Source organism: Phoca vitulina, unplaced genomic scaffold, assembly GCF_004348235.1.
Source record: "Phoca vitulina isolate PV1807 unplaced genomic scaffold, GSC_HSeal_1.0 scaffold99, whole genome shotgun sequence".
In the NCBI taxonomy this organism is placed as follows: Eukaryota; Metazoa; Chordata; class Mammalia; order Carnivora; family Phocidae; genus Phoca; species Phoca vitulina.
This window is the reverse complement of record NW_022589802.1, coordinates 3370788-3383409: the sequence shown is the minus strand read 5'-3', so window position 1 is coordinate 3383409 and position 12622 is coordinate 3370788. Positions and strand designations below refer to the sequence as shown.

General features: G+C 48.5%; 1 long non-coding RNA gene across 1 annotated transcript; it reads left to right on the top strand.

Annotated features, from left to right (window-relative positions):
- The first annotated feature begins 439 nt into the window (after positions 1-439).
- On the top strand, positions 440-5795 carry LOC116627583. The gene is made up of 3 exons (XR_004298507.1): positions 440-708; positions 4162-4289; positions 5376-5795. It is a non-coding gene; the product is annotated as an uncharacterized LOC116627583 (long non-coding RNA).
- Positions 5796-12622: the final 6827 nt, after the last annotated feature.

Here is a 12622-nt window from a genome sequence, read left to right as displayed (position 1 = left end):
TTGGCTTGTGGCTGCATCCCCTAGTCTGTGCCTCCAGCTTTTCATCACCTTCTTCCCTGTGTGTTTCAAATCTCCTTCCTTCCCTCTCGTATAACACCTGTCATTGGGTTAAGGGTCTACCTGGATAATTTAGAATATCTCATCTGGGGATCCTTAACTTCACTGCATCTACAAAGACCCTTTTTCAAATAAGGTCACATTCACAGGGTCCAGGCAGGCATATCTTTTGGGGGCCACGGTTCAACACGTGATAGTATGAATGTTAGGATCCCCTGCAACCCCAAGATCACAGGCCAGGCCCCCCACAGGACACCAGAGTGAAGTGCCCACAGCCACGACAGGAGACAAGACCACAGCTTGTACTACTCTCCAGAATTCCTGGGCAAACTGGCCCTGGAGTTCAGGTGACCCAACCCTAATCGCTTGCCTGGCAGGGGAAAGGGAGACTCTTCCCTGAGGCCTCCTTCCTGCTTGTTTTCAGCAGGTGTCGAGAGGGCGGCCCCTCCTGGCAGCCCCTGGCGACTTGGCTCCCGCTCCTGCCCTTTGGGGCTGCCCAGACTCCTCTTGGGGACTCTCCCATTGTCCAGTGTGCCCGAGACACACACCAGCAGGAGGTAGCAAGCCCTGGAGCACAGAGGGTCCCCGGCCTGGCCCTGGAACGAAAGCCCCTGACGACGGCGCCTGTCACTTCGGGCCACTTCATTGAGGGTAAGTGGCCGCGGTGCGCCTGATGGGGTGTGAAGCGCACACAGAGAGGGAAGTGGAGGCCTTTTGCAACCTGCACAGGGCCTGGCAGGAGGCATTCATTGAAATGCCGGGCCCTTCCTCCCACCTGTGTGGCCTTGGGGCCAGGACTGATCTGTCTCCTGCGTGGGATGGACTGACTGCCGCCCCTCCTGATGGGAGAAGTGGGGGCCGGGGGGGGGGGGGCTGGGGAGAAAGGGAGGGCAGGGCTGGGGATGGAGGGCACTGGGAGGGGGAGCCCGTGCGAAGCTCAGCCCCCCGCACGCATTTCTGAGAACGAAGTGATGGAACAGAACATGAGAAAGACCATGTCTTTCACCAGAGGGGGGAGGGGGCAACCCAGTGACCAATTTCGGTGATTAGCTGCAAGAAGAGGGCCCTTTATTCCAGGCGTGTGTATGCCTTTTAATTTCCTCTTGTGGGCTCCTGAGGGGGCCCGGTAACCATGCAATTGGTATTCCTCGCAGGCCTCGGAGGATGCGGGCACTCTCTCGGAGATGGCTCCAGGTGGTACGCAGTGCCACCTGCACTCCCCGCTTCCCGATTAAGTGCTCGGCACAAACCTGCACTGGGCAGGGGAGGGGAGGCGGCGGGCGGGGACCGGGCCTGCCCCAGGGGCGCAAGTGGGTCTTCTCCGGGTCCGGAGGCAGCAGCCTTGAAGTCCGAGTTGAAGTTGGCAGCTTCCTAGCTTTGTGTGAAACAACATTAAAATGTACTATTAGCGATAAAGGGACCGGGTCCCCTTAAGCAATTGAAGGCACAGAAGTTACAAAGCAGACCAATTAGGGGGCGGTGATTTGCATTACAAGGAGACCCTTTGCTTCATAAAAGGAGTTCTCCAGAGGCAGCAATAGATGGAGCCCCAGGGGGGGTTGAAGATTCCACTTACTGAGCACGGTTTCGGCCCACAGCTCCGCCGCAGCCCGCTTCCCGGTGTGAATCCAGCGCATCCGTACTGACTTGCGACCAGCCTCCCGACCCCAAGATGTGCCCTCCCACAGAAGCCGGCAGTCCCTGTACTAGCTGGCACGCACACACCCCTTCTTTGCCGCGCCCTGGCACTTTCTCAAAGACAGACCATGTGGTTCCTCCCCGGGCTGGCACTCGGCTTTGGAGGTGAACATCATAGAGGCCAAGTGCCCGGGCCCAGGCAGGGAGGGGGGTGGGGCGGAATGGAGGAGTAGGGCCGGTGACACCTGAATTTCTGTCCTGCGGGGCCACCTGCAAGTGGCAGGGCCTGTTCCTCTTCAGAGACTTAGTGTCCACATTTATGGAACAAGGGCACTTGCAGCTTCACCATTTCAGAAACTCCACTCTTGAGCCGGCTGGGTGGCCCCGGGGATGCCCTGGACCTATGAAGTGGGAGAGGGACATTGCCCCTGGGTAATGTCTAGAATAAGGGTTGGGGGGGAATGAAATGGATTTGTGAAAGTACTTTAGAAATTGTAATGCTTACAGATGCTGGAGACACGGAGGTAGGTGGTGGCCCGCGTTCCTCTAAAAAAGGCATCTTAAAAGCCACCTGCGCACCATCTAAACACTCAGAGGCTCTGAAACCTGCTCAGTGGATGCACTTTTCCGTTCCAGTCACTGCTGCATGGAGAAAGCAAGCTCTTTCTCCTGCATGGTAAAATCTAAAGAAAAGTAGATCCCCAACAGGCAAAGCTTGAGTTTCACAGAACTTGACTGGACTGGAGATTGGAATACAGTAGGAGCTTAAGAAAAAGACTTGGAAGTGCCCACTAGAAATAGAGTTTTGGAATAAAAATTAATTTTTCGGGGCGCCTGCGTGGCTCAGTTGGTTAAGCCTCCAACTCTTGATTTTGGCTCAGATCATGATCGCAGGGTCGTGGGATCGAGCCCTGTGTCAGGGGCTCCGCACTGGGCATGGAGGCTGCTTAGGACTCTTTCTCTCCCTTTCCCTCTACCCTTCTTCACCCGCCCCCTGCTTGCTCACTTGCTTTCTCTCTTAAAAAAATATAATTTTTCAAACTTGCCCAGGTTCTGGAACTCACAGAGTAAAGATGCTGGGGTTACTGTGGGGCGCCGGGCGGTGGGAGCAGTCTCTTTTTTGTCCCCGCCCCACCCCCCCAACCATTGCTCAAATTGAGCAGTTTGTAGACACCTTAAGGATTCAAAGTAGTTCTTAAAAGTTCTGAAATCCAAGCGTCAACCAGAGAGTTGTCAGAGCTAGGAATCTGAGGGCTATAAAATGAACCAGGAAAAAAGGCAATGGAGGAAGAACAAGAACAGAGAGAGAAGCTCAGAGGAGGGGAGGCAGGGAGGGGAGAGAAGAGAAGGAATGGCGACAGTTCCTGGTGATTTTAATTTTCACGTCGCCAAGTGCCACCCAGCTGTCAACCATGACACTTCCCCGCACCACCTACTGTGGCCCCTGGGAGGGACCTCAGGGAGGAAGAATGTGGGGCTCACTCCTTCCCGAGCAGCCCGATCTGCCTACTGCTGTTGGGCCACAAGGGAAGGAAGAGCCTCCAAAAGTTGCCAAAGCTCTCCTCTCTCCAAGGGGAATGGCTGGTTTCCACAGCCACCAGAGCGTGAACGCTGCCCCCAACTGCCCTCGTGGACTGTGCTCACCTCAGGGCCACAGGGGCCTGGAGCCAGACAGAAGCTGCCTTGGGTTGGCAGGGACACCCGGGATTCAGTGAAGAAGGCGGTGCGGAATCCAGAAGTCACCGGTCCAGTCTCAGTCAGCAATGGACTGACTCTTCCAGCCCCTCGGGCCAAGGACAGGCCATGACCTCCATGCTTCTGGTCCCTTCCTTGAAGCGATTGGGTAAATCATATGATGTGCCTCAAGCAAGGGACTTTTAGCTGGTGGCTTCCAGCAGCTTCCAGCTCCTGAACCACCATCGTCTCCCCCTGAAGTCCTCCCGTCCTTCACCATTTACATTTACTCTCCTATAGTTCTGGAGGGTGGAAGCCCACAGTTGGCCCCACTTGGCTAAAGTCCAAGTGTCAGCTGGGCTGCTTGCCTCTGGATGCTGTGAGGAGAGAACGCGTTCCATCGCCCTTTCCAGCTTGTGGCGGCCACCTGCACTCCTGCCTGCAGGGCCCTGCCTCCACCTTCCGAGTGCGGCCCTGCAGTCTCTGCTTTCCGCGTCATGGGGTCTTTCCCTCTTCTGTCCCTGTCAAACCGCCTCAGCCTCCCTCTTACCGGGACGCTTGTGATGGCATTTAAGGCCCACCCAGATAGTCCAGGATGAGCTCTCCTTCTCGAGATCCGTAGTCACGTCTGCAGTGTCCCCTTGGCTGTATACCATTCACAGGTTCCAGAGATCGGGACACAGAACTTTCTGGAGGCCAGTACTTAGCCTACTACACCAGGTATGGGTCTCTGGGCAACGAAGTCTTCTCACCTCTCTGAACCTTACTTGTTTGCTGACCTCTTGGTTCCAGGAAGACAGTGGACGTCCTGGCCATTTATAAACCATTCAGTGGAGACCAGCATAAGCGCTGAGGCTGGTTCTTCTCCCTTCCTGCGAAGCTGCAGACCCCTCAGTGCGGCCACCCACGGCCTTCCCCAGGTATGTCGTGATGACTGCCCTCCAGGTTGAACTGGGCTCTGAGCCGACTGGCTCCTCCCACCCTGTCCCAATGAGCGACAGTGGAGAGCGAAAGGTCCTTGGGTGGGTGGCAGCCATTCCGGCTTTGATCCCAGGCCCTGGCAAAGGCTCGTCTCAGTTGTCCAAACTTTCCCTTCCCATTCTGCCGTATGGTGGTTCCAGTAAGATCCACGTGTATATAAATAAGATCATGAGTGTAAAGCCCTGTTTGTTCTCTGAGTAGCGATTAAAGCAGTCTGATCTTCTCACCCCTTTGCTGCCTCTGGAACAAGTGCCCTTTGGCATGGGTGCCATCCTGGTCCTCTGCCGGTTGCCATCCACAGTCACTTTGGTGGATCGGGCCCTACCGGTCAGCCGCTCCTGGCCAGCCTACCTGGGGGCAGGTCACAGTTTGTCCCGCAGCTGATAGGAGGTAGGCGAGGGACAACAAAGGCTCTGAATGGAGAGATTGGTTAAAAAAACCCCTGGGTATGTGGCCACAGTTGGCTCCCAGAGCTTAGCAGAGACCATGGAGATTACCAGCAAGCTTTTCAAGGGAAACAGTTGTCTCTTGACCCAAACCCAGGGAAGTCACATCAGCTACCACCTTGGTGGGGGTGGGGAGCGGGGGGGGGCTTCAGCTAAGCCTGTGAGAAGCCGAGAACAGAAAGACCCTTTCTGAACTTGGCCTTCCCACCGCCTCAATGTACCAGCATGGGCATGGGATGTTTGGGGAGTGGGCAGGGAGGAGGAGGATTGGTGGGGGGAATTTTGTTATTATTCCCCAAGACAGTGAGGCCGGCGGCTTCCATGTGGGCACTGCCCTGCCCCGTTCGGGTCTGCGGCCTCTTCCTGAAGGGCTCTGACCTCTTCGGGGCATACCACGGATTCTCAGGGTCTTCTGCAGCCATCCTCGTGGCTGGGGTGCCCTAAAGCCCTGAGAAGGGACAGGGTGGTGACACTCTTTCCATTTTATAGATGGGGGGCTGGAGCCAGAGAGAAGTAACTTGTCGAAGTCTCTCTCTCTCTCTCTCTCTCTCTCTCTCTCACACACACACACACACACAGAACTGGCAGCAGAATCCCCCCTGGCCAAACTCAAGTCTTGGGATTGTCGGCCAGTACTCGAGGTCCTCCACCCGTCTCTCGGAGCGCAGGAGCGCAGGACGCCGCCCAGCAGTGTCCGCTGAAGCATTATCGGCTTAGTCTCCTCTTGTCCTTCTGAACATAATTCCACGACATCACCCTTTTCCACTGCAGAGCAGCCCCCTGTTCCGAAAGCCCGCTCCGCATGCCGTGCCCAGTCACCTTGCTGTGTGAATGGTTCATTCCGGCTCTCTAACAGGAAATGGAATATACCGTTTTGCACACCTGTTTGCTTGTTTCTATTGGCTTTTGCTTTGTTTCTCTTTGTGAACTACCTAAAGCCGTTCGGCACCAGTTACAGACCCTGAGTCGGTAGGTGGGCACAGCCATGGCCGTGGCCTGACCCCAATGCAGGTAAAGATTCTGGAAATAAAATGACTCCGTTCCTTCAGGATCTGGGGGTGAGAAAGTGGCCCCCTCCCAAAGCAAGCTTAAGCATCAATGTGCAGACACCTTGGGGGGGCCAGGACACGTGGTCCAGGACCTGAGCTGGTGGGGGGAAGGGGGGACATCTTCCTTTTCCACTTGCCTTCTCTCACAACTGCACAGTGACTGTTTTACAGGTGACGTCACAGCAGCCTGGACCCACAGGCAGGTACAGGGGGGCAGCGGTCTTCTCGTTTCTTAAAAAAAGATTTAATTATTTATTTGAGAGAGAAAGAGAGTGAGCGAGAGGAGACAGAGATGGAGAGGGGGAGGGGCAGGGGGAGAGGGGGAAGCAGATTCCCCCCTGAGCAGGGAGCCCGGGATCATGACCCGAGCCAAAGGCAGACGCTTAACACCACTGAGCCACCCAGGCGCCCCGCGGCTGTCTTCATTTAAGCATGACATTAAAGAGATTCACAAAAATGTAAATCGATGTCCACCTCGGTGGTCATTTTTGTTTTGGAAAATATAGTTATTTATGTTAATATGCAATGGGTACATTATTATTATTTTGTGAATGAATTAATAAATATTTTAAAGTTTTCTCAATCTCAATTCCTAAAGCTGTAAATATCAATACAGAGAGAGAGCCTTCATAACCAAGAGTCCTGTGAAGTCCTTGTTGGAGTGTAAAGGGACCTTGAGACCAAAAAGCTTGAGAACTGCTCTCCTCGAAATCAGGGGACACTGTGTGGAACAGGAAATTGCCCAAGATCGCCCAGTAACTGGCAGAAACAAGATTTCAATCTAGGTCTTCCAAGTGCCCAAGCTTCTATTTCCAAGACCTTCTTGTCAAAACTTCAGTGACTTGGCTGCAGGACAAAAGCCTAAAAGAACCAACAGCACCGGGCCTTCCCCTGGCTACCAGACCCTCGCACCTCCAGTGAGTCTAAGCTCCCTAGCCACAAAGTAGAGGATTTTACCCACCCACCACCTTGAAGGATTACGGTAAAGGAGAGAAACTCACCTAGACCATGTGAGGAGCCAGGGGCCTCACAGAACCAGGATCTGGGCTTCCAAACCCCCGTCAATTGCTCTTGTCCTGGGGACTCTGGCCAGCAGAAAAGACCCTCCCCGGGCCAACCAAAAGTATTACAATTGGCCAGCAGGGAGTTCCCCTAACCACCTCTGTTCTTTCATCAGTTCCCAGGCCGCCGCCAGGCAACCTGTGTATACAGATTGTTAAAAAGTGCTGTCTCCGTGCTCCGTGGGCCCTTCAATCAAACCCCATTTGCTTTTAATAGCACCAGTGCCCTTGTGTTATTCCAGACATCAGACCGACCGTCTGAGCTGTGGAATTGACATGCCTTCTCTATGAATTGTTACTGGAAGGTGAGGGGGGAGGGACCATGACTTGGGTGCTGCCCACGGTGGCTGGTGTTAGTAATAAAACCCCAGCCCCGCACTGGCTAAACACTGTGGCTTTTAAACAAGCTTGACATTCGAGCCTTCTTGCTGGTGCTCTTCCAGCCCATTTGCAAACTGAGAAGGGAGCTGTTGAATCTTGCTTTGCGATAGACTTCGATAGACTTCCGTGGCATCCTGGCCCGGAGTCTCCAATTTCCCAGTCCTGGCAGCGGGTCAGGTAGAGAGCTCGGCACTGCTGTAAAGACTGGCTGAGGAAGAAAGGAGAGCACGCTCTGAAGGAGGTGGGCCCCATAGCTCTACTCCCCCCGACACGTATCATTAACTATTAACCGAGAATCATTATTTTTGTGGATTTGTCACAATTGCCTTCTACAACTGGCTTCCTCAGTGCTGTGCTAATTATCCATATGTGCTCTGAGGCACATTTGTGAATGCCAATCATTTATTTCCAATTTACATAATCACGAAGGGCTGTTGATAACATGGAAATGCTTCCGAGTCAATGCATTAGCATTTGCCTCCAGATCATTTTATGCTCTGACTTGACAAGTGCATTCCTATCATAAATGAATTTAACCTTTTGCATCCCCGGAGCAGCCAGGGAAACCGCCTACGTCTCTGCAAGGGTCATATGTCTCACATGATGTCTCAAGTTAGGTGCTCTCTTGTGCTTAGAGGTTTCTTTTTCTTATAGTAAAAAAGAAAACAAAAAAGCTACAATTTCCAAAGCTGACAGAAGAAGAAACAGAAAATTTGAGTAGTCCAATATCTACCAATGAAGGTGAAAATTAGTTTAAAACCACCCCGCAAAGAGCCCCCATGCCTAGTTGGATTCACTTGTGTATCCTTCTAAGCACTTAAGGAAGAAATAACACTAACCTTACATAAGCTCTTGCAGAGAATAGAAAAGGAGGAGCACTTCCTTTTTTGATGAGGTCGCTATAACTTTGACTCTAAAACCTGACAAGGATATTACAAGAAAGGAACATTATAGACCAATTTCTCTCATGAACATAGTCTCACAAATCCTTAATGAAATATTAGCCTATCAGGGGCACCTGGCTCGTTCAGTCGCTAGAGCATGCAGGTCTTAATCTCAGAGTCGTGATTTCAAGCCCCATGCTGGGCATGGAGCCTACTTAAAATAACCAAAAAGAAAAAAAAAATATTAGCTAATCAAATCTAATATATATACACCTATAATATGTATCAATATACTTATTTATACACATATAAAAATATACATATAGATATATCCCCATTTAAATTACACTCATATATCTGTCCATGCATATTTATTCATATATATTTATTGCCCTGTTCGTGTGTGTGTGTGTGTGTGTGTGTGTTTGTGTGTAGACAGAGAAAAAAGAAAAGAGGGAACACTTCACATTCATATTCCTTCTGGTGTTTTCGGGAATCACCTCCTTGGACTCCAATACTTGACCCAGTGTCTGCTTCTAGGGAAAAATAATCTAATTCAACAACCAATTGAGTTTTATTCCAGGTACGCAAGGGTGGCTTAATATTAGAAAATCAATCAAGCTGATTAATCATATTAACAGAAAAAAAAGAGGAAAAATCATAGAATTATTTAAATAGATGCAGAAAAGCATTTGACAGGGAGCCTGGGTGGCTCAGTCGTTAAGCATCTGCCTTCAGCTCAGGTCATGATCTCAGGGTCCTGGGATCCAGCCCCGCATCGGGCTCCCTGCTCAGTGGGGAGCCTGCTTCTCCCTCTCCCACTCCTCCTGCTTGTGTTCCCGCTCTTGCTATCTTTCTCTCTCTGTCAAATAAATAAATAAAATCTTAAAAAAAAAAAAAAGAAAAGCTTTTGACAACATTCACAGGCATCCATGATCAAGCAGATGAACAAACAAAAATCTCTAAGCAAATTAGGAGTAGAAGGGAACTTTCTAGTCAGATAAAGGGAAGCTACAAAAACTATAGCAACCATCATAATCAACAGTGAAGTATTACGCAGCCCTCAAAAGGAATGAGATCTTGCCATTTGCAACGACGTGGATGGAACTGGAGGGTATTATGCTGAGCGAAATAAGTCAATCAGAGAAAGACATGCATCATATGACCTCACTGGTATGAGGAATTTCTAATCTCAGGAAACAAACTGAGGGTTGCTGGAGTGGTGGGGGGTGGGAGGGATGGGGTGGCTGGGTGATAGACACTGGGGAGGGTATGTGCTATGGTGAGCGCTGTGAATTGTGTAAGACTGATGAATCACAGACCTGTACCTCTGAAACAAATAATACATTATATGTTAAAAAAAAAGAAGATAGTAGGAACGGAAAAATGAAGGGGGGGAATTCGGAGGAGGAGATGAACCATGAGAGACTATGGACTCTGAGAAACAAACTGAGGGTTCTAGAGGGGAGGGGGTTGGGGGGATGGGTTAGCCTGGTGACGGGTATTAAAGAGGGCACGTACTGAATGGGGCACTGGGTGTTATACACAAACAATGAATCATGGAACACTACATCAAAAACTAATGATGTAATGTATGGGGATTAACATAACATAATAAAATTTTAAAAAATGTAAAAACAAAACAAAACAAAAAAACGGTGAAGTATTAAAATCTTGACCTATAGATTAAGAATGAGAAAAAGTTGCCCACTATCCCCACTTCCATTCTACATTGTACCAGAAGTCCAATCTAGTTCAATAGAAAATAATTAAATCTACTATTTGCAAACTACATGATTGCATACATAATAAATCCAATAGAATCTATAAACTATTAGAATTCATAAAATAAGAGGATACAAAGTCAATATACAGGACTTTCCTTAATAGCAATAAGTTACATTTTTATATATCAGCAACAAATAAATAGCAGATAAAATGAGAAAAGATGCCACTTGCAATATCAAAAAACATCAAATACCTAAAAATAGATCCTAGAAATAAATGAAAGATGTCCAAAACTTCTACATAGAAAATAAGAAAACATTACTGAGAGAAATTAAGAAAATCCAAATAAAAGAGGGATGTGCTATTATTAAGAGGCTGGAACACCAAATACTGTAAACATATAAACTTGCCTCACATTAACCCATAGATTTGACTCAATTCTAGTCAAGATCCAAGCTGGCTTAAAAATTATTTTTTACATTGCTAGATATCAAAAATGCTATGATAATAAGACAATGTGACATTGGTGCAAGGACAGTTAAAAGTCAATGTGAAAATGGAACAGAATGGAGTCCAGAAACAGACCCACACATACATCATTAGCTGATTATGAAGAAGATCGTCTCTTCAATAAATTATTATGGGCCAATGGAATGTCATATGGAAAAAGTACAGTGTGACTCCTCCCTCAAGTTACATACCCAAACCACTTCTAGGGAAAGTGTAAAAGGTAAAAAAAAAAACAAATATTTTAGAGGAGCAAAGGAGAACATCTTCATGACTTTAGAGTAGGCAAAGGTAGCTCACATGGGACACTAAAGGCACTAACCATGTTAAAAATATGATACATTAGACTACCTTAAAATTATCAACTTTTGTTTATCAAAAAAGCATTAAGAGTGGGAAGAGGGGGGAGAAGATATTTGCAATATATATATATATATATATATATTCAAGTCCTTGGGCAATTTTTGTATTGAAGTGTCTGTCTTTTTCATATTGATTTGTAAGAATTCTTTATATATTATGCACTTTGGGAGAGTTCTCGGAGATATATGTCCAGAATATATATCCAAAGGACTATCTAGAATAGATAAAGAAATCATACAAACTAATAAGAAAACAGATATCCCAACAGCAAATGTGGCAAAGGACCTGAATCAACGTTTCACGGAAGAGGCGATCCAAATGGCCAAAGGAGGTGCAACCTCAGGAGTCACCAGAAAATGCAAATTTCAGCTCCCAAGCAATACCACTACCGTAGTAGACTCTAGTGTGCTTCCCAGATTCCCCTTCAGGACTGAAGCACCCAAGCAGAGTTGACAGCTGACAGCTCTCAGATGAGTTCCCCCTCCTGGTGATTGCTCTCAGCTGAAAAGAGCCACCTAGCCCGAAGCCACCTCCTCTCCCCAGAAGGGTGCATCTGAGGCGCAAGACTCAGTCCCCGGCCCCAATTTGGGACAATTCTGAAGGGTCTTCCTGGCCCCAGAGGTAGACTAATCAGACCGCTCATATTCTGCTGGTGTGAATGTAAATCGTACAACCACTTTGGAAAACAGGATGGCGATATGGCAGCGTCTACTCCAGCTAAACATACATACACGATGCACCTATTCCACCAACAGAAATGCAAATGTGTGCTCAGCAGTAGACATGTACACAAATGGTCATAACAGCAATGTTCATACTGCCCAAACTGGAAACAACCCCAATATTCATCAGGTGCGGAATGAATAAATAAACCATGACATATGCACGTACACATCTCACAGACATAATATTGAGTAAAATAAGCCAGACTCAAAAAAGGAAGCTTTTTATGATTCCGTTTAAATAAAATACGAAATTAAACAAACACTGGTAGAATTCAGCATGGTGGTTACCATTGGGTGCGGGGGGGGGGGTGGGATTAGTGATCATGAGGGATACTATGGGAACTCGCGGGGAGCACTAAAGTTCTGTTTCTTGATCTGGTTCATGTGAAATTTTATCTGGTACACACATGGTCTGAGCACTTTTCTGTGTATAGTACTTCAAGAAAACAATCTTGGGAAACATAAAGAACACATGTACATACACACACGTGTAGAAACTAGCTGAGGCACCGTCCCTGAAGTGGTCTTTCAATTGTTAACATTCAGTCTTCATTCATACCTGGAGCCCCATGAGCCATGGCCAGGCCAACGTTTGAAGCAGACCATGTTTCAAGGAAGGCCAACCTCAACATTAGAGAATGCTCAGGCTCCCTCCTCTATGCACCCCGACTCCCGAGGCCTGGGCTGAACTTCAGCAGTTGGGGCACCTGGCTGGCTGGGGTTTGGGAGAGATACATGAACCAAATCAGAGGTTTTTTACTCACCTGCCTTGGCCTTTTGATGGGCAATGTTGGGGGCGGGGCAGGCATGGTTTTTGTCAGTACTGAGTGGGTGGCAGCTTGGGAGGGGAGACAATTCTCCCTGATGAGTCAGTCGAGATACAAGCTGGGCACTTGGTGTTGATGAAAATAAAAAGCCTTCTTCTCTGCCTACTGGAAATGTTCAGCAGGTACGCTCTTTGATAAATGGTCACAGTAATGAAATTCACACTCTTTAATCACAAAGGGCTATAACTTAATTAAAAACACATCGAGGATTGATTTGGGTTGGAGAGCTCTCCCCGTTCCTGGGCTTTATTAAATTTGGTGTTTCTTTGCTCAGCTTCATATGACATGTTTAAGTACCGAA